The sequence below is a fragment of the Delphinapterus leucas genome, chromosome 18 (genome assembly GCF_059928025.1).
Source record: "Delphinapterus leucas isolate spDelLeu-1000000601 "Yukka" chromosome 18, BTC_Dleu_Yukka2, whole genome shotgun sequence".
In the NCBI taxonomy this organism is placed as follows: Eukaryota; Metazoa; Chordata; class Mammalia; order Artiodactyla; family Monodontidae; genus Delphinapterus; species Delphinapterus leucas.
In genome coordinates, this window is record NC_143146.1 from 14,943,889 (window position 1) to 14,971,533 (window position 27,645).

General features: G+C 47.2%; 1 long non-coding RNA gene and 1 pseudogene across 2 annotated transcripts in view; both read right to left on the reverse strand.

The window, feature by feature from the left end:
- LOC111176319 (ATP-binding cassette sub-family C member 4-like) overlaps positions 1-3,069 on the reverse strand; it is a 105,955-nt pseudogene extending 102,886 nt beyond the window's left edge. The window contains exon 1 of the transcript XR_016388767.1: positions 2,946-3,069. The product of XR_016388767.1 is annotated as an ATP-binding cassette sub-family C member 4-like (transcript). The remainder of the gene's footprint in view (positions 1-2,945) is intronic.
- A 13-nt stretch (positions 3,070-3,082) lies between these two features.
- LOC149746825 (uncharacterized) lies at positions 3,083-25,983 on the reverse strand. Its single transcript, XR_016388648.1, has 3 exons — positions 25,841-25,983; positions 15,064-15,165; positions 3,083-3,334 (listed from the first exon to the last, which is right to left on the reverse strand). It is a non-coding gene; the product is annotated as an uncharacterized LOC149746825 (long non-coding RNA).
- Positions 25,984-27,645: the final 1,662 nt, after the last annotated feature.

The window sequence follows — 27,645 nt, forward strand, 5'->3', positions numbered from 1 at the left end:
CTGAACAAGCTTGCTTCTATCAAGTGTACATCCAAGGTCATTAAATCCAAAAGGTTGGAAAGGACTTTATAAACACCTCCTGTGCTGGAAAAAGAACTTGGGAGAGCCTTTGTGATAAGTACACGGATCCGTGGCAATCAGAACACCTTCCTCTCTCCTCCCTGTGACATGAATGCAGTGGCCAGCAGAAACCGTTCTTGGAGTGATGGAGAACTTGGGCAGACACACACAAGACTGAGTGACAGACATCTGTGAATGCAGGGCAGGGCGCTGGGAACAGGGAGGCTGAGCTACTCAAGACCCAGGAGGGTGGCAGTGGGGAACCTGTGTCACAGCACTAGTGCCTGTCACTGGACTCGTGACAAGACACAAGGCACTTCTCTAAGGGAAAATTCATTAAGTGACAATCAGGAGAGGGTGGGAAAGGCAGTCAGACCAGAGAGCTGGAGGCCACGCCACGTGTCGGCTGCCCTGCTCTCTCGTGTGCTGAAGATTCGATGCTACCGTGCACTTTGTGTGTGTGTGTTAAGATACGCGTAACGTGGACTTCACCATTTTAACCGTTTTTAGCGTATACCTCAGTGGCATTAAGTGCGCTCAGTGCTGTGCGGCCGTCACCGGGATCCATCTGCGGAGCTCTTTCATCCTTAACACTAAGCACAGGTACATACTGACTCCGGGAGAATCCCAGCTCCTCGTATCCAGAGCTCAGGGCTGCCTCCCCCGTCTCGCTCTCACGCTGATGCTCTGCTCAAGTCTCTCTACTTGGCTACTCTGGACGGGCTGTAAAACAATCATGTCTCCCCAAAGTCACCTGTTGACACCGTAGCTGCCAGTACCTTAGAATTTGGTGTCAGGGCCTTTAAAGAGGTAACTGTTATTCTTAATTGGGGGGGGGGCTAATCCAATCTGACTGGGTGTCCTTAGAAGAAGATACTGAGACGTAAGGACAGAGACACAGGGGTGCATGTGAACAGAGGAAAGACCAGAGGAAAAGATAGGACACAGTGAGGAGGGTGCCATCAGAAGTCCACACCTTGATCTTGGACTTCTAGCTTCCAGAACTGTGAGAAAACTAATTTCTATTGTTTAAGCTCCCCCCACCCCACATCTGTGACAGCCTGCTATAGACAAGCTTGTGTCCTCAAATTTCATACACATTAAACCTAATCCCCACTGTGAAGGTACTGGAGATGGGGCAGTTGGGAGGTGAACAGGTCATGAGTGTAGAGCCTTCATGAATGGGATTAGTGCCCTCATAAAAGGGACCCACACAGCTCCCTCACCCCTTCCACCATATGAAGACACAGGAATCGGGCCCTCACCAGACACCTGATCTGCCAGCACCCTGACCTCGGGCTTCGCCAGCCTCCAGAACTGTGAGACATAAATTTCTGTTATTTATAAGCCACCCAGTCTATGGTCTCCTGTGAGAGCAGCCTGGACAGACAGAGCCCTAGCAAACTATCAGAGGGACTGAGAGCGAGAATTTCCAAATAGCTTCTCTTTGCTGTAGGACCTGCATCCTCCAGGCGAGGACGTGCCTGCTGTCCTTCTCACAGCCTTGCTTCTTCCTACCTCTACACCTGTGTTTCTACTATTCCTTTAGCAAAAGGAACTGAATCCTATTCTCAGCCCCCACAAACCCTGCCCGGCCTGCAGGCCCACACGGCACTTCCCGCTAAGGCCAGTGCACAGGGAGCTTTCCAACTTCACCTGAAAGCCTACAGCTGCCCACTTCTACTTCCACTTAGCATTTACCATCCTATATCCAAACCCTCTAAACCGCGACTCTGCTGACCTTTTCCCAGGCATCTGTCTTAACAAGCTCCATACAGACAGATTCCTTAGAGGCAGAAATGAGAGCTGAACGTCTCAGTCTCCCTTATTCTGCCCCGTGTGGGTCCTTCCCCTCTCCTGGCTCACTATTCTCCTTTGTAAACGGAGAGGTCTTGAACAATAGCCTCTGTAAGGGCATGGATCTCAGTGCACACAGTAGGGCTTTACTAAGTGCAGCTGGAAGGGCTCGTTGGCTTTAACAAGGTGAACAACAGCAAGGTAACTAACCGTGGGGTAGATGTGGGTGCCGTTTCAGAAAAAGCAAGTTCACGAGGCTTTCGAAGAGGCCAGTCTAGACTCCATAGAGGCCTCAGTCAGCGTGTGTTAGGACACATTATACACAGAAAAGCATCAGAGCTGTTCTGCTCCAGGGGTTCCGTGGCCAAACAAGAGCCACTGACAACAAATTCCAGAAACTCAAAGTGAAAGTCAGGACTTCAGCCAGACTCTAGATACCTAGTTACAAATTCAAGTTAACCGTACACTGTGGGTCTAAGTATTAATTCTAATAAGCACACATGAAGCAATATTAAATGACTGAAACCATACTTAGATGAGGAATAACTCATTATTAAATTCTAGACCGTATTATGTATTTCCAAACCGACAGAATAATAAGTGTAAACCAACAAGGCCTTTCCACGGAAGCCCTATGTCAGTACTGGAAACTTCACTTCTGACGTGCCTTAAACAAATGATGGAGGAAAAGGACCAACAGCCAAGTACCAGGTTACCAAGTCCTACTCTCCAATTTAAAATCCATACATCATCTTTCTTACTGCTGGGGTCTGGATCCATCCACAGTGTCTGGTTATTAACTGCAAGTAGCAGGGGGAAATCTGCCATCTGTTCCTCAGCTCCCCAAAGCATGGACTCCACTGGCCTCCACACACTGCAAGCTCCTTCTGCATTTTCCTATCTTGACCTCATCCTCATGCAAAGGTTCTCTAGGATGGATCTTCTGTGGAGGCAAGGGAGGGGGGACAGGGACACCAGGGCAGAATGAGCTGAGTCTCCTGAAGCACAAACGCTCTCCTGAGCTCTCTTCCCTGATCTCTATGGGGTTCTTGGAAAGCAGAAATGATAGAAAACAGGAACAAACTCACAGTTCGAACAGGTGCCTGCTCACTTCTGCATCTACTGGAGGTAGATGTCTGCATCCTGATACACGGCTCTAGGAAACGTAGAGAGATGTCCGGAGAAGGACGCTTCAAGCTTCCTGTGTCCCATCTTTAATCAAGATGGTGTCCAGCAAATTATTATTCATTCCAAGAGCCCATGGAAAAGGGCCAAGACCCTGCTTCACACAGGGCCCACCCGGTGAGCGGGGTCTGCGTGCTCGCTTCCACTAGGAGCCATGGAGGAGGGAGGGGCAGGAAGGCAACTGAAACGCCATTTACCTTGCGAGGTTGACCCGGGCTTTCTGGCCTCCACTCAGCGTGGTTCCCCGGTCTCCTATCACAGTTAGGTCTCCATCCTCCAAAAGCTGTAAATCCTACATGGAGACAGAAAAGGGGAAAAAGAGAAAGATTTCAAATGTGTTCTCCTCCTGCCATCCTAACCTTTTTAGCATTAGTTCTTCATACAAGTACTTGATCAAAAGCAATGGGTACATTTCATAGTGACTAAACCGTAACCTTAAACATTTTAAAAAACATCTCTCGGGGTTCTTCGTGTGTTTACATTCTGTAGTTTTTCACAGCATTTATGCATTAGGTCATTTTAACAGATACTTACTGAGGATCGACTATATGCCAGGCACTGTTCTGGGCACAAGGAATTCAGCCATGAGGAAACATAGTCCCTAGAGTTTCTTTCCATGGTGGGAGATGGAAAATTAACATGAGTGCAAGTACTAAGGACTAGAAGAAAAAAGAAGCCAACTTAGGGGGATAGGGAGTAAAGGAGGGAAAGTGAGTCACTACTGGGGTTGAGAAGGGCTCTGTTCAGAGGGGGTTTGAGCAGATGTTCTGGAGGGTGGAGGGGCTTACACTGACCTGGAGAGGGTGCTCCGCACAGAGCAATGAGCGAGTACAAAGGCTATGGGGCAGACGGCCGAGGTGTCCCGGGACAAGCAAGGAGGCCCGGAGAGCAGAAGCAGAGTGAGAATGACGAGAACGAGGGCAGAGTCAGGGCAAGAGGAGCCCTGGTGTCAGCCCAGTAAAAGCGGGAGGGGAATGGGGGGCCTGACATGGTCTGAGGCTTTTAAGGAATCACTCCTGCCTCTTTGTGGAGGACAGACAGTAAGGGGGGAGGGTGAGAGAGGATATCAGTTAGGAGGCCACGGCAATAACCTAGGTGAGAGATGACGGTGGCCAGGACCAGAGTGGGAGAAGTGAGGACGGAGAGACGGGGTCACACACTCCACACACACTGGGAAGGTGGAGTCTGTAAGGCCTGCTGATGGGACGGGTGTAGGTGGTAAGAGAAGAGGACTGTGTTGTGTGGAGCGTGAGGAAGGGGAAGAACAGGGTCTCCATTTACTGGGTTGGGGAAGATGGTGGTCGTACGTTTAGGAGACTTCGCTTGTAGACGAGCTGAGATGACCTCTTGGTGATGTCACAGTGCAGCTGGATATGCAAGTGGGAAGGTCTGTGCTAGAGGCCCAAGTGTGAGGGCTGGTGTCCCAGGCTGGTGAAGGCTCAGGACTTTTTTTTTAATCAAGGAATAAGTGTGTCTTAAACTGGACATCTTGCTGACCTCGGCCTCAGCTTCCCACTTTCAGAGAAGGGATAACGCCTGACCTCTGTCTTCACAGTGATACTTAAGACATACTGACAGAGTGACAGACAAGGTCTATACAAGAAATGGGAGAAGAGCAGGCTGGGCAGGAAAGACAAAAGCGAAGCAAACAGCGTGCTCGAGGGACACCAAGCAGATCAGCTGGACTAGTAGGTGCCTGTCCGTGGAAGCAAGAAAAACTCAAATTTAAGAAGGATATGAAGTCCTGACTTGAGGATCTGGGAATCTATCAAAAGCTATACTTGAATATTATTTAAGAAGTAAGTAGACCAATCAGAGTACCTGGGAAAAAAAGAAAAGATGACAAGGACATCCCCCAAATGACAAGATAACAACCAGATTTAAGTTACACAGTGTTATATTAGAAACCTTTACCTAGATTGCCTATAATTATCACTGGACAGAACGTGGCACAGACAAGCAGCGTTTGTGGGGAGTGTATCATCTACTAAACTCCTCAGGCATCAACCTAGGATACACAGCACTTTCTTTCTGCAGATGGAGCCCTCATTTCTTTGTCTCTACTTCAGCAAATCTGGGGAGAAAGCAAGTGGCACACTGGGGTCTCCATGATAAACAAATCGTTTGATCTCCCTAAGTCTCATTTTCCTCTTCTACAGAATGTGCCGCAGAAACAAGTGTCAGTAAACTCAAGGATGCTGTGAGAATCCAAAGAAGAGTATGTCCTCAAGCCCATTCTCTACATCTTTATTCCTGTCCTGGACTTGAGGACACGGGGAGGGGGAAGGGTAAGGTGGGATGAAGTGAGAGAGTGGCATGGACATATATACATTACCAAATGTAAAATAGATAGCTAGTGGGAAGCAGCCACATAGCACAGGGAGATCAGCTCGGTGCTTTGTGACCACCTAGAGGGGTGGGACAGGGAGGGTGGGAGGGAGACGCAAGAGGGAGGAGATATGGGGATATATGTATTATGTATAGCTGATTCACTTTGTTATACAGCAGAAACTAACACACCATTGTAAAGCAATTATACTCCAATAAAGATGTTTTAAAAAAAAAAAGTGTATGAACATCCTCTGTAAGTGGAAAAAGGACATGAATTGATTGTAACTTGCTATTGGTGACTTATCCCTATTTCCTCATCAAACCAACAGTGGGACCCCATTCACAGTGTGAATCACAACAGGGAAATCACATAACCCTAAGAAGAAGAGAAATACCATCTCCATCATAACCCTCCCTGACAACCAGAAAGACACACAGGCACACACAGGTCCCCTGCACCCTCACTGGGTTGCATCAAATGAAAGGGAGCAATTGCTCTGTCGTGAAAATTCATCACTATTTTACATATTTCTTTGTTAGGCTCAAAAGTTTATACCATCTCTTGCTTTTGGTTTTCACGAAAAACAATGAGCCATTTTACGATAGGTTTCCAGCCTTAAACACACGCACACATGCGCACACACAGTTGCTTAGCCTCCGTTTCACTGTTGACAGTCCTTGCAAACTGTTCCACTTAGATTTTATGTCATTTTGGTTTCCTTCTCAAAACTGCACCTAGCCATAGCACAGCAATCTTCACCACATTCTAGAAGAGGCACTTAAATCTACTCTTTCATTTAGCACAGTTAGGGCATATGAAACAGGCTCTCTGAGTCTGGTAGTAGGACCTCATGTGTGTTATTTACTCTGCAAATTATTTAAGGACCCGCCCCAAATGGGAAAACCATTTCAAAGGAGTTGAAGTAAAATCCAAGTCAGGCTAATTTCCCAGCCACCATTTTCCGATTAGGTTAAAGGGAAAAGCCTGAGTTGAGCATATATTATAGTTCCTCCCACTGGAGGAACTGTTACCTTTCAGTTAAATTTCACCAATTTGCACTGAAAAGCAGTACATAGACTAGAGAAACACGAGGAAATGGCGACGCTGGTTTGACGCCACCTGTCCTGAAGCACATCGAGGGCCCTTCAGCGATGGTGGAGACTTACAGTAGAAACATCACGGAGCAGAGACTGTGGAAACAGCTGACGAGGAACAGATGTGAGGTCCTGGCAGAGGAGGGCTGGGTTCCAGAGTCAAACAGCAGGAGGCCTATGCCTTTCTTCACAGTTTTTCTTCCGTTTGGAATTGCCCCTCCTCTCACAACCTGTCAATATCCTGCCCATCTTTCCAGGCTCAGCCCAAACACTCTTCCATGAAACCATCCTGGAGTCGTCTCTTTTCCTGCTGGGTTCCTAAGGCTTTGTTTACATCTTTCATGAAGGACCTTCTCTCAGCTCCTGGAGGGGAAGCTCTGTGCACCAAGCACTGTTCTGAACCCTGATCCCGATTTTCTCTAATCCTCACAACAAGCTGCACAGTAAGTACTGGCCCCATTTCACAGATGAGGAAACTGAGACTAAGTGAGGTTACATCGTTGGTCTGAGGACTGTCAGCTTTTAAACAGAAGAGTTGGAATCTGAACCAAGCTCACGGCAGTTCATAGCCTTCTGCTCTTTCACATCATGCTATCCAAGTGGTGACTGAAAAGTATATTTGAAATGAAGGCAATACTAAAATAATTCAAGACTTGAAGGCCTCTATACCTAGATAAGGAAGTATCAATAAACTTATTATTCTATGACTGTCAAGGCAATGTGAAAATGTCCAAGTTGGCAGGAATGTGGTAAATATGAAATAAAAGTACAAGCTTGTGGGCACCCAAGAGGGGTTTGTAAATTCAAGCAATCTACGTGAGAAAATATTAAACTAGAATTTATCACTGTGATACCTTTATATATGTATTGCCTGGAAGTTTTTAAGAGCCTTCAAGTGGCTGAAGATAATATGCAGACAAATGTGACACACTATATTACTTGTGTTATGGTAACAGAATATTTTTATTGTCGATTTATATAATGTACTATGTGCAGAGCACCTATATAAATATCAACTCAAAAATGGAAGTTAAATACTCAGATACCTTCCTTCTTACATGTCACATTTTATGGATGTGATTCTACCAAAAACTAGCTGAGCTTATAATTAGCAGCCAATTTATTTTCAAAATCACTCTAACATTTAGAGTGCTTGTTACATCCCTAGCAATCAGGTACTTTAAAATCATTACTGCATTTCATCCTCAAAACAACCTCATGAGGTTGACAGTATTATTATCTCCACTTTACAGATGAAGAAACAGGCTTGTAAGGTTCAGACAATCAACCAAAATCACACACCTGGTCAACAGAGACCCTGAGACTCAATCCCCGAGCCTTCTGACTCCTGGGCCTTGCAGTTGATGTCATCAGCCTGAATCGATGTTGCCAAATGTGATTACATCTTATCTCTCTATTTTGTTACAGAAAAGTTTTCAGCTCAATGAACTTTAATGTTTACTTCAATTAGATATAGTATAATGCATTTATATTATTATTAACATATGTAATTACGTTTACGAGACCTAGTATAATACATCTATGTTGTTGTTAACATATTTAATACAAGAAATGTTGCTCTTTTTCTGTCCCCACCCCACCCCCACCCCCCGCAGGATTTGGGGGAAGTGGGAGGTAAGGAGCTCTGTAAGGAGAAACCTTTATTACATTTATATGTACCTACTACATATGTATAGATGTAGAGAAAAGGGCTATAAGAGTAACAATAGCTACCATTTACTAAAAACCTGGCATATTTGCATTTTATAGACACTGCCTGTAGCCTTTACAGTAATCCCACACCTCCCCCATTTAATAAGAGAGGAAACAGACAAATACCTGGAGTTACCACCCAAGACTGTTTCTCTCCAAAGGCCGAGGCTTTTCTACTACCTGTGCAGTCTCTGTATCTACAGGCCAAAGTAATTCCAGAATACCACTATTATCTGTGACTGTCTTATGCCCATCCACTGACACAGGGATTCCAGAAGGAGATAAGCAGAGGATCTCATTACTCATTAAGTGGTTCCCAGGTGTCGTAAAGACCTTGCTGAGCCCTTGCTAATCAGGGTCATAGACAACATTTCAGAGCAGCAGCAAAACCTCTTGGAAACCCTCTGACCCAACGCCCTCATTTTGCTGCAGAAACGTCAGAGGCCCAGGCAGGAAACAGGACGTGTCCAAAGTGACAGCATGCAAGTAACGAAGCCGGGGCCAGGACTCCGCTCTCCACTCCTTCTCCACCCTGGGCCTCCCTTCCTGCCAAGGAGGGAATGGGCACGAGGGCCCCAAATCTATGTCCCGATCACGCAGCACAACGGGAGATCAGTCCGTGCTTATAAACCTCACATCACGTACAGAAGAATCGCTGTGCAGCCCAATCCCGCAGGGGCCCCTTCCCACCAGAGTCTGTGCTGCACAGACACCCGAGGGTGGGTGAAGCCCCAGGACACGGCCCGAGTTACTGCTCCCATCACCCCACGGGGCTGGGGCAAAGCCTCAGCCGCCGGAGAAAACGCTGAATGGCAGCCCCTATCTCAACACCTGCTTTTCTCCAGAGATGCTCAAATGTTGGGGGGAAAGACAGGGCTGAGCTTCACCAAAAAGGCAAGGTCGTGAAAGAAACACCCACACACTGGCCTAGGTCTCTGGAGTATGATCTGGGAATCGGGAGCTGGACGTGATTAAGGTAAAGAGGAAATGTCTGAGATCTGCTTATTCCACATTCAACCTTACCTTCATCCATCACCCGCTTTTTAAAAAGTTCCTTCTTTTAAATTTCTTCATCTGAGAGGCAGCATGACACCGTGGAAAAGCATGGAGTCTAGAGTCATGCAGGAACAGACTGAACGTGAGGTGCAAATGTTGAGGAAAGCTGTTTCATCTCTCCAAGCCTCAGTTTTACCAACTATAAAATGAGGATGGTGACATCGAGGACACTCACAAAAAATTAATAACCCATATACTTTTTATGTGCGCGCATGAGCGTCTGTGAGCGATAGAAAAATGATTTGCACGTGGACTCTGAATAGATGGCAGCTACTGTTCTGTTATACGTGTGCTTTCCCCCTTCTTTTCTTCCACAATATATATACCACTTAATAAAAACCTAGCTCATTACTGCTAACTTGATGTCATTTCTGCAAATGCACAATCTCCCATTAACAATAACCTGGGAGAAAGAAATAGAAGCCCATTAAACGAGCAAGCAATTCTGTTTTGTCCACATCAACTGATGCAATCTATGATGTTCAAGCCATTGTTCAAGCAGAATTACTCTTTCCTCACAAGGCGGGTTTGGAGCCCTCAACACCACGCCCTTGAAAGCCTGTCCCAGCCTTTTCCTCACAGCATAAAAGGGCAGTCAGACGTCCAGAATGCACTGAACAGACCCCGGGGGAGCCCTTTAATGCTATCATTCACTGATTTTTATAATCCAAGAGAGTAACATCGTATTTATCAGTATTTACATTTTTCTTTCTTTCTGCCAAATTACATTCTCCTATCAGATAAGTTCAGTTTTCATCATTCATTCACTAAGTTCATTTAAATCCCAACAGAGTTAAATGTTTTCAGTTGCCATTTTCTGTGAAACTCAATGCCATTTGTGAAAACAACCTTTCCCCCAGTGAAACAATGCAATAATAAGAAATTTTAAAGCGTTCCGCTTTCCTTAAATAATAAAACACAAGTCAAAAATGGAGAGGGAAACCTACAGACTGAAAGGGAAGGAGGAGGCATCAACCAAGTGCAAAGGGCAGACCTTACCTGGAGCCTGATTCAAACCACCAGCGAATGAGATTTCTCAGTGAGATGATTAACAACATGTAAACACTGACGAGAACATTGATGATATTCAGGAAATTCAGGTTACTTTTCAGGTGTAATAATGTGGTAATTTTTTTCCAAAGGTCTTTTAGAGAAAACTAGTGAAATGTTTACAGATGAACTAATCTGAGGCCTAGGATCTGCTTCAGAATAATTTGGGGTGGGAGTGGGGCCGGCAGTGGGCAGGGGGAGAGATGCAGCAAGACTGGCCACGAGCTGATCCTGGCTGAAGCTGGGGGTGGGTTCATGAGTATTCATTACACTGTGCTCTCTATTTTTTACAATTTTTTGTAATTGCCCATTAAAAAGAGAAGTTAAAAGTGAATAAAACTTCACAAAGTGAAACAACTCCCTCCCCAAAAAAAGACATTCTATGATTGCTGGTATCACATCAGGATTCAAATAGTGACATAGATGTGTGCATATTTACTCAGAAGACGAGATTAAAGTATTAAACAACATTAAAAGATCTTTCAAAATTTGAAAGAAACTTTTAACAAACCTTGTAGTTTAAACCAACGCTCTCATTATTTGAAATTCGAGTATATGCAACTCAAAAGTCATGACTCACCTTTTTCAAAGCACAAGCCTTTATTACTTTTTCATATCGTTCTTTTTCATATTTCTTCCCAAATAGAATATTACTCCTCAGAGTTCCTGAAAAAACCCAGGGCTGCTGAGAAACATACGCGATCCTCCCGTGCACGCTGACCAGCCCCTGGCTCGGGGGCAGCTCCCCCAGCACAGCACTCAACAGTGACGACTGAAACAGATGCCAACACACACACGTGAACAGGCAGCACTCAGGACGGACACGCCAGCAGAACAACTGTCCCCACCCTGGGCGCCTGATAAACGATAGAACCCTTTCCTTTAGAATAACGAAAAAATAAGATTCTAAACCCTTTCATTCAGAATCTTATTCTGAAGGAATAGGATTAAGTACAGTATTCTAAACCCTTTCGTTTAGAATAGGATTAAGGCAGTCAGGACAAAAGTAAAAGGAAGAATAACACCATTGGTCAAGGTAAACTAATGGTTGATAAGGATTATTAATAAAGTGCTATATTCAGCAAAGACTAATTAAGAATGTTTAGGGCTTCCCTGGTGGCGCAGTGGTTGAGAGTCCGCCTGCCGATGCAGGGGACACGGGTTCGTGCCCCGGTCCGGGAAGATCCCACATGCCGCGGAGCGGCTGGGCCCGTGACCCATGGCCGCTGAGCCTGCGCGTCCGGAGCCTGTGCTCCGCAATGGGAGAGGCCACAGCAGTGAGAGGCCCGTGTACCGCAAAAAAAAAAAAAAAAAAAAAAGAATGTTTAACATTCTTAACTAGCAGAGCAGCCCAGCAGGACGTGTATTTCATGTATCTGATGTTTAATGCAGCTGTTCTTGCATCCAGGTATCCTTTACTTGACAGATACTTGCTCTTAAAAAGCTGTGTGTGAAGAATATATCCAAAATTATTAAAAGAACTCTGAAGTGAGTTGTGTCCAAAGAGCAAAAGTCCGTCATAAAGGAAGTCATCACCCTCTTGTGTACACATCCCCTTCTTGTGTACACATCCCCCTCTTGTGTACACATCCCACGTTTAGATTTCTGTATTTTGTTGTACAGAACACAGGAGACTAAGCGCACGTGCACGTGTCCTTAAAATCTTTAACAACACACAGAGGTGGCGCATCTGTGTCCACAGCATCACAGCGCTCACCACGCTGGGCTGAAATAGTCTGCCTGCGTATCTGTCTCGCCCCAGAACCTGGCTGCCTCTGGAGGGCAGAGGCGTCCGGGGCTTGCTCACGTCTGTATCTTTAGCGCCAGCACATGGCCGCACACTCACTACACGTGCACTGACGGGACCACGTCAAGTCACGTGAGGAAATGCTCAGAGCTTCCCGGAAGAGCCATTACCACCTCCAGACCTCCTGGAGGGCCCACTGTGACAGAAAGAAGTCCCCACTGTCTCATCCTGTCCTGAACAGCTGTCACATAAACCATTTCCTTCACTGAGACGTCCAAAGTCCCGACAAGCAGTTCCCAACTGTGTAACAGGAAGCACCAGGAAGGAAAACACAACGTGCTTACTAGCTTATTAAAATAATGTACTTAATAGAATATTCAGTATGAGGCTTTTAATCATTTGTAAGGTTTCATTATGACCCTTGGTTTTAACTGTCTATTTCACTAATCTCCACAAGGTGGCAGCATAAGTGCATACATGCCTGGCCCTTTACTAATAAATAATTTGAAATCTCCACTAATCGCTCCATTTTCATTCGATAAAGAATGAATCTCAGTAATGCTCAGCACGCAAAGGGGCACTTTATAGGATAAAGTCACTCTTGGTAAATTAACTCTTACAAATAACGGTCAAAGCTCTAATTTCACGAGAGCTCTAATTGAACACCAACAGCAACAAAAAAATGGGGAATAAAGAAATTAATTACGGGGACTTCCCTGGTGGCGTAGTGGTTAAGAACCGCCTGCCAATGCAGGGGATCCAACACAGCCAAATATAGATGAATAAATAAATTTTAAAAAACTCTATTAAAAAAATTAATTATGACATCATGGGTCAGAGTGATAAAGCCTCATATTTATACGTTTCATGCATTACCTGTCCTGGCTAAACAGGGGCAATAAAGTACTTCTACTGTAAGAAAAACAAAAAACATGAAGATACCTGCAACAGCACACAATCCAACGCGAGGGAGAAGGACAAAGTACTCATCATGCCAATCACAGGTAGTATTCCTGAGAGACGTAAGAGTGTATGCATGTGTTAAGAAAACTGTCAGTAACTGCTAATGTTTAAAAAGAAAAAAAAGAGTGGTCACACTTGATTAGTAAAACCCCAAAAGATCGAAAGGCAGAGTCTGCATCATCTTCAAAATGAAAAGTTTTGCTGGAAAGAACTAAACTAATTATAAAACATTCACATACTAAAAAAAAATGACAATTATTTTTCATCACCAAAAAACCTAGCCCCAGATTTTATAGGTATTACAAATCTATCAATAAGAGGCTAGATTTTAATACATGAGAAACATTTTTTAAGCTTCTCCATTCCTTTCTTCCTGTCTGACACCTAGGGTTCCCATTTTACTACCTTTCACTCAGTTACGACAACAAAACAATGAGCCACATACAAACAACAGCTTCCCGTTGCAGCCCTTCACAGTCTGTCAGGGCCAGACACTGAGTTCCCTCCCTGTTCAGGCTTCAGGATCGGGCACTGCTCTGCCGTGACCAGAAGGGGGCAGCACTCGACAGCGCAGGGGTACCGGGGACTGTCTCCTGATTATACAGGCTCGGGGGCACTGACTCAACAAGGACCGTCTGAGGGATGATCATCTGATCATCAGCTGAGCCCCACTGTGTAACAGAGACCATTTGAAATCCCTGCCCCGTGGAGATTTGGAGGCTCTCACAGGACCGTTTATTTTAAAGCTTCAAGACTGAGACCAAGTCCCATCATTTCATGAATGAGACCTGGGTCCCCGAAAACCTCCCCCACCTGCCCACCTGGCTGTACAGTGGAGCAGGTTACAGAGCTCATGTCTATCTCCTGCCTCCCAACCCAGCATGCCCTTCATTCAGAAGCAGCTTCTCCCCAAAACCTCCAATGTCTGTGCCCCTCCCGCTCCGAGGGCTCTCTCACCCATGACCTAAGTCGACAGGTCCTAATTACTAACGACCCCAGCGTGGAGCAGAATCCTTCCATAGGCAAGGCCAGGACAACAGAATAGGGTGTTCTGTAGCATAATGCAAGTTGCACAGAAGTCTGAGAACATGTTACTAAGTTCTTGAAAGAAGAACAAAGGAGCTCATTTTAAAATGCTACATAGTTTGGTACAAAAGAAATTTGGTAATGGGTCATTCAAAGTACGTGTTAGCATTCACACAGAGTCGCCTTTATAATGGAACTTTAATGATGCCTTCCATAAATGTGCATTATGATGAGAAATACCACACTGGAGGTAAATCCATGTGCACAGAGGACCATGAAACCAGGGTGCAGGGGGAGCGTTTCAGTCGTCGGTAAAGGGGCTGCACAGGGTGTGCAATATTGACAACTTCTTGAGAGCAGACCCTGTGTGTTTTCTGTTTGCCTGAACATCATAAATAAACCAAGTGTTGGAAAATCACCAGTTCTCCCTGTCAGCTTGCCACACAGTGCAACCCTCCAACTGGGAATCACTGGTGCTCACTATGTCCTCCTGCTGTCGCCTCCCCGTCCCTGGCTGCCACCAAAGTAGCCAGAACCATCTAGAAGCTTAGGATGGGGAGCCTCCACCCTGCCCGACAGTAAAGATCTGTATGAAGATCCATGGCTTCACTCCGTATGTAATAAGATGATCTGAGAATTCAAGGCAAAAAATGTACACTGATTCCCCAAAGCCTCTGGTCTGTAACAACTGTTTATGTACCTGTTAGTTAACCCATTCCATACTGCAGCATTTTGTCTGTCCAATCCTATAAAGTCTAACATTACAAACGTATGTACTTGAAGTTCAAAATGTGCTAACACTTTGAAAGCTCTCCTGAAAATGAGAGAGAGAGCAACATGTCAAACATCTTAGGCTGATTTTATACTTAATCTTCAGTAGTTGCAAACCTATTCCTGATTTTGAGAATTTTTATAACATACTTTCAGTAAATGAGCAAATCACACTTTACAACATGTGTAAAGTCTGAAAATTCTCTGATAAATCTATGTCTTCAGTTGCCTGTTAGCAGTCAAGATTCTTAGAATGAAGAATTTGTTACCTCATCCCAAAAGGCAGTGAAATCTTGCACGTCCACTATGGTTTTACCATCTGATGGCAGCTGAGGGTTGCACTGTGATATCTCATCAAGTAACGGAAAAGTCTACAGAAAAGGAAAAACAGATTGTTTAAACTGCAGGAACAAAACGCAAACAAAAATAATCGCTTTCCTGGAATTTGCAAGAAAAAACTTTATACAGCTTATATATCATTTTGCCAACTATATTTAAAATGTTGGTTCACATCAGAACATACTAAGTAATATATAGAATAATATATACTATTATTATAGCATATAGTATATACAATCATACAGTATACATAGTATACATGTATAGATTATTTTATATATTATATATATATTATATATGTTTGTATGTGTGTGTGTATGTATGTATGTGTGTGTGTGTGTGTGTGTGTATATAAATAAATAAATAAATAAAATAAAGAGTTCCAGGCCATGAGAAAAGTTGTAACTTTCTCAACAAGTATACTGGTTTACTAGCTCCTCCTTAAGGAGAAAATATGGCTCCAAACTCCAACACATGTAAAACCTGGACATTTTTATTGTTTTACTTTTGTGTCACTAACAACAAACAGGGGAGTTGGCGTTGGTAGGAAATGATTCCATAAATATTTCCTGAATCCCACCATACACCAAGCACCATGTGACATACTAGGAACACAGAGAGGAAGGCCATTCCCAGGCCTTCAGGAATCAGGTGGCACAGGACAGGCTGGGAACACAAGACAAATGGCAGAGACTCTGAACTAAAACCCTGGCTCCGCCTGTTTTGAGTCGTGACCTTTTCCTGGGCACTTAAGTATACTCTGGTCTTCTCACGCACGTTAACTCAATATCGCTGCTTGCCATTAACTATCACTCAAGTCACTGTTCTAAAAATGAAACGCTCTTATTAAGTTTCTATCTCTTAAAAAATAGTTTACAAGCATCTATTCACAATCACTTGTCTCTCCTTAGTCAGTGCCCTCTCTCCCTGACAGCAGGAATGGCCGCATCTCCCACTTATTATTTTCATACCACTTAGGAGCTACTCAATGCAATTCAGCTGAACAAACCAAGTCCTGTGAACCACTACTGAACTAACATAATCATATATAGGAAAACTCCCTCTTGCCCTGTAAATGCTGGACATATTTCAACAAGAAAAGCTACAGTGGTAGAGAAATACCACCCTCGCTGCCCACTCCCCGCCCCCCAAGAACTGTGAATGTGTGGCAGACAAAGGCTGCTGGCTGTCCTCCAAATCTGCTCTCGTTCTTCTGAGGTAACAAACCCCAGATTTCAGCTGGCACCTGGCAGCCTAGAAGGAGGCCCTCTCTCTCCAGCCCCCCGAGCAGATAGGTGTAGCCATGTGACTACATCCAGGCCGGTGGAAAGTGACAATGTCCGGGACCTTCATCCACCCCACGGCCTAGGCCTCGGAGGTTACCAGCTGGGTCAAGGCCACATGCAGAGGAGTAAAAAGAGAGAAGGAGTCTGGGTCCCTAACACCCTGGAGGATCATACTAACCATGGAACTTGTTATGGGGTGAACTGTATCCCCACAGAAAAGCTATGTTGAAGTCCTAACCACAGTTACCTCAAAACGTGACTTTATTTGGAAATTGGGTTGTTGCAGATGTAATCCATTAAGGTGAGATCACACTGGAGTAGGGTGGGCCTGATACTGAGCAGGACCCTGTAGGGCTCCTGGGCTCAAAAGCCTTTCTGAGTCGCACATTTCTTTGATTACAGGAAATAGGCTTCGTTCAGCCTCCACGACCTTCCCTGAGTTCCAACAGGCAGGTTCAAGCTGTTGTTAATTAGGGAAGGGAGAGGATGGGAGACAAGGAGAAACAGTCAAGAGAAACAATAGTACAGCCTTGCGGGCAGGGTCCTGGTTCCCCATCCAGAGATACACAGAAAGATATCTTTTAGCTGTTTTGCAGATACTGAAACCCACACGAGGTGGGACAAGTTAACGGTTAAGCACATAGACCCCAGACCAGTTGGAACCAGAAGGTCGAACCAGATGTTGACTCCCACTTACCTCCCCACCAACCAATCAGAAGACTGTCCACCAGCTGACCACGCCCTCTTTGAACCATTAATATAAAACTTCTCACTACCCCCTCCAGGTTGGGACACACAGTTTTGAGGGCATTAGCCCACTGTGGCCCCCTTTGCCTGGCAACGGAATAAAGCTATTCTTTTCTACTTCACCCAAAACTCTGTTTCCGAGATTTAATTCCGTGTCGGGATACAGAGGCCAGAGTCGGCTGCTGGCCCTGAATCCAATATCATTGGTGGCCTTATGAGAGATGCAGAGACAGACACACAGACAGAAAACCACCACACGACGGTGGAGACAGAGGTTGGAGTGATGGCAGCTACAAGCCAAGGAACGCCAAGGTGTGCCTGCAACCGCCAGAAGCTAACAGAGGCAAGGAAGGATTCCCCCATCGACTAAAAAATATATTCACAATCTAAAAGTTGACAGTGCTGTTTTATTCTGCAGTATTCTTAGGACTTCAAGCCCAGCAGGCAGCATCTCAAGTAACTACGAGAAAACTGCTCCAAGGAGGCGAGGCGGAGCTAGGATATACAGGAGTTTTCCAACAAAGGGCAAGTAGTAGGAACAAAAGATTACTGTTAATTAAAGAAAACCAGATATCCCAAGTTAAGGAATTTAGTGCTTTTCTATGTATGGGAAGACGCAAGAGTCTGGGCTCACCGAAATCATTCCCTTGATATGCACCTCAGCTATCTGGGGCCAGTATCCTGTGTTTTCACATCCTGAGTTTCCTCAGGGCTCCCCACAGGGAGTGGCTGCAGTCTGATGGCCGCTAGATGGCAGTATTCTTTCCCTTCCTGAGTTTCCTCAGGGCTCCCCACAGGGAGTGGCTGCAGTCTGATGGCCGCTAGATGGCAGTATTCTTTCCCTTCCTGAGTTTCCTCAGGGCTCACCAGCTCATTCTGGAGCGCTGCAGTCGCTGATGGGTGTGACATCCTTGTTTACTGATACGGCAGGCAATATTCCATTTCTCACCCCTTGCAGGATTCAGAAAGAGCTTGAGCCTCCTGACATCTTGATTTCAGACTTCTAGCTTCCAGAACTGTGAAACAATAAATTTCTGTGGTTTGGGCTTCCCTGGTGGCGCGGTGGTTGAGAGTCCGCCTGCCGATGCAGGGGACACGGGTTCGTGCCCCGGTCCGGGAAGATCCCACATGCCGCGGAGCGGCTGGGCCCGTGAGCCATGGCCGCTGAGCCTGCGTGTCCGGAGCCTGTGCTCCGCAACGGGAGAGGCCACAACAGTGAGAGGCCTGCGTACCGCAAAAAAAAAAAAAACTTTCTGTGGTTTTAACCACGTGGTTTGTGATGCTTTGTAATGGCAGCCTCAGGAAACTGTTACAGAGCCTTTGTACAAGGATTCTTGAATGAGAGCAAAACAAACTATCTGTGAAAACAGCTTTAACATGGGTAATTCTAGGACCCACACGCAACCTGAGTCCTAAGCAACACAGCCGGCAACTGAAACAAGCATGTGAGGATGTTTGAGAAATAAGAACAACGCACGAAGAGTAACCTACTACCCTGAACGTCATAAACACCCTTCAAGTCCCTGACATCCCCATCTATCATGCCACAGAGCTACAAATGTGATTGCAACCTTCTACTTCAAAAGAACAAGTAAAAACGGAACTTGAAAAGGAAGACAGGATCCTTGCATTTCTCTCAAAGACCAGCCGGCGGGAGATGCGATCCACTCTTTCCCACCTCCTCTCATCCAGGCTCACTGAGAACCTGAACACGGCACGGCCGCTCCTACCCGCCCGAGCCCGTGTCCAGCAGGAGGCAGGATGGACAGTGGTCTGAGGACTCCTCTGCAGGCTTTCAACCACTGCAGCCTGAGTTCTCTTTCCACACCACCTCTCCCATCGTCAGCCAGGTACCAGCTCTCACCTGTTCTGCCGCAGTTCATCCCTCTCCCAATTCTCCTTTCCTCCTGAAACAACATAATTTCAGAATCTCACTTGCTACTGCTGTAGCAGAAACTAGCTGAGACACCCCCATTATGTTAGCCCTTATTCAGCCCTTATTCTTTCCACCCATCCAACCGGTCTACAGGTTTTTGTTTTTGTTTTTTGCGTTACGTGGGCCTCTCACTGTTGCGGCCTCTCCCGTTGCGGAGCACAGGCTCCGGACGCGCAGGCTCAGCGGCCATGGGTCACGGGCCCAGCCGCTCCGCGGCATGTGGGATCTTCCCGGACCCGGGCATGAACCCGTGTCCCCTGCATCGGCAGGCGGACTCTCAACCACCGCGCCACCAGCGAAGCCCCTGATACAACTTTTTTTCTTTTTGCTGGTTCCTTCCTCAGCCCTCCCCAGCACCACCGACCCTCCCACAACACCACTCCCTCCTGACCTCTTTACAACACCTCTGAGAGCGTCCACCACACTTCACACCCTCCAGTGACCCACAGCACCTAAGTCCATACTCCCACGTGGCCTCTGCCTGGATGCCCTGAGTATTAATCCCACCCATCCTTCCAGGCCCATCTCAAAGGCTAATCCTCCTGGGAACCAGCTCAGGGTGTTCCAGGCTGGCGCTGCGCTCCCTAGCTCTGAATCCCCGCAGGAATATTAAGTCACCAAGATGGTAGACACAACGTCATCCACGCACTTACACAGTCCCAACTCCAGCTAAGACTGAGCCTTGCACAGAGTCGGCCCATCGTGGGCATCAGCTAAAGGAAGGAACAGACTGCAGGGCTGGTTCAAATCCGTCCAACCACTATCCACATGGCAACAGCCTTACACAGTCTGAGCTAACACAGCAACAAGCAAAAGGTTATACGTAGGTTATACATCTTGTCTAGACAGAAGCAAATTCCAATTTCGGCTTAAGCACATCACCAAGACAAAAACTCAATATTCAGTGTGTGCCCCTTGGACTTCTCCTTCCAAGGACTAATGACACACAAACGCGCATCCACAGTGAGTTTCACTACTTGATTCTTTATTAACCCCCCACTTGATGAAACAAATTCTAAGCAGGAAGGACTTCTCTGCATTTGCCGCCTGCCATTGCACATATGTATCTAGCACCTCGCCAGGCATCAGGTAGATACTCAATTATTTTGTGGAATAAGTGATTGAATGGATGAATGAATTCCAAATTTGTTCCCAAAAAAGTCTAGCATAAACCAAGACAAGTTTTTCCTCTCAACTGATTTTAGTCATAACAAGATCTGGTCGTCTTTCATATTTGCTAAAATACACTTTGGCTTTGTGTGTTTCTTTCTACAACTAGGGCAACGTTTCCCAAATGTGGCCTATTTTCAGGTATACAGGAGCACTTACTCAAGACATAGATACCTTGAGCCCCAGACAAGATCTAGTGAATCAGAAATTCCAAGGTGTGACCATTTAGTTTTTAAAAAAAAGCACTCCAGGTGATTCTGACGAACTAGAGAAATAAATTTTTTAAAGGGTTATAGAAACCACAGACAGAATCTAAGACCTGAAAGAAAATAATATTTCAACGATTACTTCAACCCACCAAGAAGGAGTTTGTCACGCTAACACCAACCCTTCTCACCACTCTCATCCTTGGCCACTTGTCTCGCCTTTACTGAAAGCAACTACTGCCAAAAGAAGTTTAAATTCCTAGACCACCGTCCTGCTGGAAGATGTATGTACATGAGGGAAAATTTAAGTTTCTTGCCCAAATCAAAGACGCTTCGTTCATCAGGACACAAAGTAGCCTGACAAAGTCCGCCCCAGAAAATCCAAAGCTCTCAGCAGGTCACAATTCTAATGTTACTGCGCACACCTACACGGGAAGGAATTTCAAGACGCAGACAATTCAGATGCATTTTTGTGGAAAAGAAATAAAATCCACCCAAATATTTGAGCATAATTCCCTGAAAACTTTCTGTAGGACTCCTTTCATGCTACACTCTTTGGTGCATCACATAATCCGTCAAAGCATCAGTTACCACTTTTGCCACTAAAACCATGCTTAGTGGTTAGGCATTTGCAGGAGCCCAGACATCATGGAGCTGGATGGTTCCTCCAGTTGCACATTTTCTGAACACCTGCTATTTGTGAGGAGTATAAAGATGAACGAGGCCCTGTATCTGCCCTTTAGATAAGGGAGTTCAGGGAGGGAAAGAAATCCACAAACACATGGCTTAGTGAGGACCAAGCCACATCCAGCAGCTCAAAGGAAGAGATGGGGATTCAGGAGGGTGTGATGTTTAATTTTATGTCAACTTGGCTAAACCCAGTCCCCAGACACTTGCTCAAACACATATTACAGTGAAAGTATTTTTCAGATGAGATCAAACTGAAATCAATAGACTCTGAATAAAGCAGATTACCCTCTGAAATGTGGGTGGGCCTCATGCAATTAGACAAAGGCCTTCAGAAAATAAAGACTGACCAACTCCAAAGAGGAGGGAATCCCCTCTCCTGACCACCTTCAGACTTGAAATGCATTTTAGCATAAAGCTTCATTGTTTTAATCTTCTTTTATTTCATGATGATCAGGAAGACAGTCAGACTAATGTTTTTATCCAAGTAAGACTGAGGTGTTTCTAAATACCTGCAAGGCCCAAGAGCCCAGGCCAGGAGCCAGGCCAGCAGAGTCTACATGAACACCAGGCTGTGCGGGGCACAGTTCCTCTCTTTAGAGAGCAGGTCCACCAAGTCTTTGACAGGCCTGCAGCTTGCACCTGGACACACCTTTCCTCCAGCTACAAAATACAAAGAAACCATATGGGACTAAAAATAACTGTGTGCATGCACAGTTGGGCCAAATTCTGGACCAAAAGATTTAAAGAAAGACAAAAAACCCAACTGCCATCTCTGAAGAGCTGGGAGCAATGAACTGGGTGTCGGGAGTAAAAGCAGGGTACTGCGCATGCCCCCCTGCAATCAACACCACAAAGGGGTGGGCAGACCACCTAAGCCACCGGTCCAGTCTGACCCCTGGACACACCCCACCCTCATCCAGTATAAGGAATGAGCCCCCCTCGGCGAGCGAGCGAGGGAACCTGTCACTTGTTCCCGCTCCCTCCTGCAGCCAGTTCAGGGGCCCCACAAAAGCCTTGCCTGAATCTGTCTGGCCTCAAGTCAATTTCTACTGACTGGGGAAGGCCAAGAACCCTGGTCGGTATCAAGTCCAGTAGGGCTGGTTTGAGATACACAGATGAACACACACAACAAGGGGAAGATTCAGATTTATTCCCACTCTGGATAAGGTCCAGCTCCCCTGCGTTGAGACCCTGCCAAGGCCCGATGTTCCAGGAATGCCGAACTCCAATCGGCTCCCTCCCTCTGCATTTCTCTGGCATCTAGAACAGGTTGAGCCACGCTGGACCTCCGTGGGGTCCCAGCTGTTTCCTGCACCTGTTGTTTCAGGCAATCCAGTGTTTATTTGATGCCCATGATGTGTCCAACATGGGCCAGGCACTACGCTGAAGAACTACCAGATACAGTCTGCTGTGAAAGGCCTTAGAATACGCCTGGGGAGTCAGGATCACCCCACGTGACATGATGCTGGGCGGTGCGGGACTGGCCGTGCACATAAATGGAAGCCCTAGATCAGTACGAACGAAAATGCTGGGAGAGGGGCATGGGGCTGCTGGAGGCTCAGCAGCATTTGCTCAAATCAAGGACAGATGAGAAGGCAACCCAGGGGGCCCAGCAGAGTGAGCCGAGACCCGAAAGTGGGGATGAATGAGGCAGGTCACAGGGACAAGCCCCCTTCCCCACTCCCCTGCCAGAGTGGAGGGTCATGTGCTGGGAAACAAATAGAGCGGCCAGTGGAGCCTAGAGTTTAACATTTTGACTCTGCAGGAAACAGGGAACCTGTGAAGGTCTTCAGAGTAAGAGGAGATGATGAAAACTAGACTTAATGAGATATTGCACATGACCAAAGGTACTAAGAAGGCAATAATGTAACAATGGTTAAGAAACCGGGCTTTGGGGCTTCCCTGGTGGCGCAGTGGTTGAGAGTCCGCCTGCCGATGCAGGGGACGTGGGTTCGTGCCCCGGTCCGAGAAGATCCTACATGCCGCTGAGCGGCTGGGCCCGAGAGCCATGGCCGCTGCGCCTGCGTGTCCGGAGCCTGTGCTCCGCAACGGGAGAGGCCACAACAGTGAGAGGCCTGTGTACCACAAAAAATAAAAAAAAAGAAACCGGGCTTTGGGCATAATCCTAGTTCTGTCATTTACAAGCTATGTGAGGATGGGTGAGCTATTTCACCTGTTACAAGAGCCTGTTTCAGATGAGTCATGAATATTCCTCCCTCCCTCGACTCAATTCCCTCCCTTTCCCCTCGACCCTCCTATATATATACAGTGCCTCGGCCCAAACGGGGTTGAGAAGTTGACTTGCGAACTAAGTTCCTGCTTCTCCACTCTTTGGCCATTGAATGGCGCTTGTGCTCTTCCAGACTCATCGGTTTAATCACTGGCTGTGGGGCTCCGAATGGAAAACAACCGCCCCGGCCAAGACAAGCGTTCTGAGCCTGGGCCAGGACGCCGGCATGAGTCCAGGCGACCAATTCGGTGACAAGTACAGCAGTCACCTACACAAGGAACATGGGCTCCAGAACAAGACCGCCTGGTTTGGGATCCTGCACCACCACTCACTTGCTGTGTGATGGTAGGCAACTTACTCAACCTCTCTGCTTCAGTGACTTCAGGTGTAAAATAAGAGGTAATAGCTCCTTTCCTTCCAGCAGGAAAACTGGAAATGGGTACCTACCAAAATCAATGAGAAGTCTTCACCTTCCCATTTCCACCCACATACATTTTGAAAATGCACAAACAGAAGGTGTTTGGAGAGTTCCATGCCCTGCCTGAAGTTAAGGAGACACGTGTCTACTTTGTTATTATTTACATTAACTACACCCATACACCTTCTTCTAGGCCCCTCTTGCCTTAAGGGCCATCAAATAGCCAAGAGATGTAGCTACACACACTAAATACACCACAATCAAAATATGCATAGGAGCTCCCATCCCCTGTGGATCCCCTAGACCATCCCATAGAAAAAGAAAATATCAGAATTTGCGGGAAAGATGAATGGGCTAAGGTCCAGAAACAAAAGATCTAATAATCACCCAAGTGTGATTAAAGCCCCAAGGTTCGGACTTCCCTGGTGGCACAGTGGTTAAGAATCCGCCTGCCAATCCAGGGGACACGGGCTCGAGCCCTGGTCTGGGAAGATCCCACATGCCGTGGAGCAACTAAGCCCGTGCGCCACAACTACTGAGCCTGTGCCCTAGAGCCCACATGCTGCAACTACTGAGCCCGAGTGCTGCAACTACTGAAGCCCACGTGCCTAGAGCCTGTGCTCCGCAACAAGAGAAGCCAGAACAAAGAGTAGCCCCCGCTCGCCGCAACTAGAGAGAAAAGCCCGTGCACAGCAATGAAGACCTAATGCAGCCAAAAAAAAAAAAAAAAAAAAAATCCACCTTCCAATGCAGGGGACAAGGGTTCGTTCTCTGGTCGCGGAACTAAGATCCCACATGCCACGAGACATGTGTGTCACAACTACTGAGCCCACGCGCTCTGGAGCCCACAAACCACAACTAGAGAGAAGCCCACGCGTTGCAACGAAAGATCCCGTGTGCCACAACTAAGACCCGATGCAGCCAAATAAATAACCAAAAAAAAAAAAAAAAAAAAGCCCCAAGTTTCAGGCCCATCTTGTTAGTAGTCCCAGCTACTAGATGGAAAACTTTAGTTAAGAGCTTCACCTCTCTGAGCCGTTTTTTATCTGTGTGTTTCCTCCCAGTTCAAGGAACCTTCAGTGGTTTCAGGACCAAATGATTCCTAGGCAGACCACCTGCATCAAGACCATGCACTGCTTCTCCAAAGGCTAAAGATATGGGTAAGACCCCACAGGCTTCAGGGACCCCATCCCCAGAGTGGTCCTCAAAGGTGGAAGTGGAAATATTCGAAATAGGGAAAGGGGCTGGTCAAATACACACTCCAGTAGTGGCTGTGTGTCCCAATCAAAACGTTTTCAAGAATAAAATAAATATTAAATAAAAAATAAGTGTTTTTTAATCCTTAAATAAAAAATAAGTGTTTTTCACCAACACGAAATTTGCTATGATTAGGTACCAGGACATACAGTGAAAAACACACACGGAGAGAGGGAGGCAGAGAGAGACGTGGTCATAGACACAAGGACAGAGGGAGCCGGGTGCAGTTGGAACGCGCTGTCACATAAGATATATGGGAAGGGGTGGTGATATTACTAGAAGCCGGCAGCGGTCCAGGGCGCTAACTAGATACAGGAGGTTGTTAATAAGCTGATTGCTTTGGGGTAAAAAGGCTACAGCTTTAGTTCAAAACTGCGAATTACTGAGCGGCATGGGGGAGGCCGGCTAACGGTGGAGTGCAGGGACTGCAGTCCCTCCTCCCGCTGGGTGGTGACGCCCCCGGGGCAGCTTCGGGTCTCAGCCTCCCCGCTTCCTGCTCTCTGGCATTGCAGGCTGGCGGGGCGACTAGCGGCAAGGGAGGCAGACCCTGTGCCCCAGCCACCAGGTCGCCGGGTCTCCCTCCCCGGGTCTGCTCCCGCCCGGCCCGCGCGCCGGGGCGCAAAGCGGAACACGCCGCCGGCGTGGGGAGGCTCCAGCGGCGGCGGAAAGCGCTCCCTCTGCCCAACACTCTGCCCCCTAAAGGGCGCCGGCGGCATCCGGCAGGGGCCCGCGTTAGCGGGATGTCGCAGCTCAGGCGGGGCGCTCACCAGAACAGGCGGGAGCAGAGGTTCGCGTCCTGCAGCGGGCTGGGCGGCACCTCCGGGTACGCCGGCAGCATCTTGCCGGCGCTGGCGGGGAGTCTGGAGCCCCGGGCGCCTCCGCTCCGTAGGAACCTGGAGTGGAGCACCCGCGGCCGTTCCATCCGCGTCTACCCCCAGCCACGCCGCCTTCCGGGAACGCCTAGGGTCGGGGGCGGGGAGGGGAGGAGCGCCCTCTACGCGCAGGTGTTAGAGGCCTGGGAGGCGAAGCCAGCGCGCAAGGTGCAGGGCTGCCGGACGAAGGGGGGCCGAGCGGACGCTGCCAGGAGCCACAGGCAGGTGTGAGGCAACGCCGCAGGCGCAATTGATGGAGGCGGGTAGGCGGGCTAAACAGCACACCGGGTCCAGCGCGCAGGCACCCACTTACTAGTACCTGGCTGCAAACTCTGCCAAAAGTGCTTGCTCTGAGCCCACGCACCCCAGAAGGTGGAGAGAGGAGGCTCAGGCTCTGCCTGCCTTTGCTACTCAAAAATATCCCCTGGGGGGCTTCCCTGGTGGCGCGGTGGTTGAGAGCCCGCCTGCCGATGCAGGGGACGCGGGTTCGTGCCCCGGTCCGGGAAGATCCCACATGCCGCGGAGCGGCTGGGCCCGTGAGCCATGGCTGCTGAGCCTGTGCGTCCGGAGCCTGTGCTCCGCAACGGGAGAGGCCACAGCAGTGAGAGGCCCGCGTACCGCAAAAAAAAAAAAAAGTCATTATAGACACATATATGTACAAATTTATTTATGTACACATATGTTTATCAGAGCAGTGCTTATTATAATAATTTATAAACATTCTACGTTCAGCAATAGCAGAATGATTAAATAAGTCATTTTTAAACAAGTGTTTTTTGAACATCCACCATACATCAGACACCCTTCTAAGAACTGGGGATCAATGGTAAAAAGGGCATGTAAGTTTTATCTCCTCAAGAGGAAATAATAGAGAGTAGTTGGAGATGGCCAGCGAATCCCGATTTAAACTGCACAGTCAAGAAACTTGAGCTGAAATGGGAAACCAAGAAGGAGCCAGCCTTGTCCAAATCTGGGAGAAAAAAAGATCCCCAAAAAGTGAAAACAAAAAATCCATGGCATTGGATAAGATAACATGGGTGAGTGTAGATTTTTTTTTAAAGGGAAGAGAGACCTGTTGCATCTGGAAGAGAGGGGAGGTCACTAGGCAAACTGCCACCCCCAAGACTGGGGAGGCCCCCCCAGTGAAGAGAGGAAATGGAGGCTTCCCAGAGCAAAACCACCAGGGGGACCTGTGCCTGGGGAGGAAAACCAGAACTATAACTGACAATTGCTGGAGGCTCAGTGTGACAATCTGAGAGTTAGAAACTACAGGGGGACCCAGTCATGCGAGGACTCACAACACGGTGAGATCTTCCTCCAGGAGCTCCACCAGGATCCTACAGAAAATACCAGAGAAAAATCCCTCAGCCTTCCTGCTGGGGGAGGGGAAAGTAGCCAATTTGAAATAGACCAGAAGACTCCAAGGCTTGCCTTTGGGGGAAACTAGTTAACCAGAGTCTAACCTGCTGGGGTGTTAACTGAGCCTAACTGACCTGGGCGAAGAGAAATACCCAGCTCCAGCTGTCTCTAGCCATCCTGTCCCACATAAGGGAAGGGGTGGGGGGAGAAAAAAATGAGAAACACTTGTGAAGTTCATGGTCCAGAGGCAGAAGCTCACTGGGGGATTGAGACTTAATCGTGGGAACTGCCTGCCCTCACACCTCACCACCTCATTACTAAGGCCTTGTTACAGCAGTTCC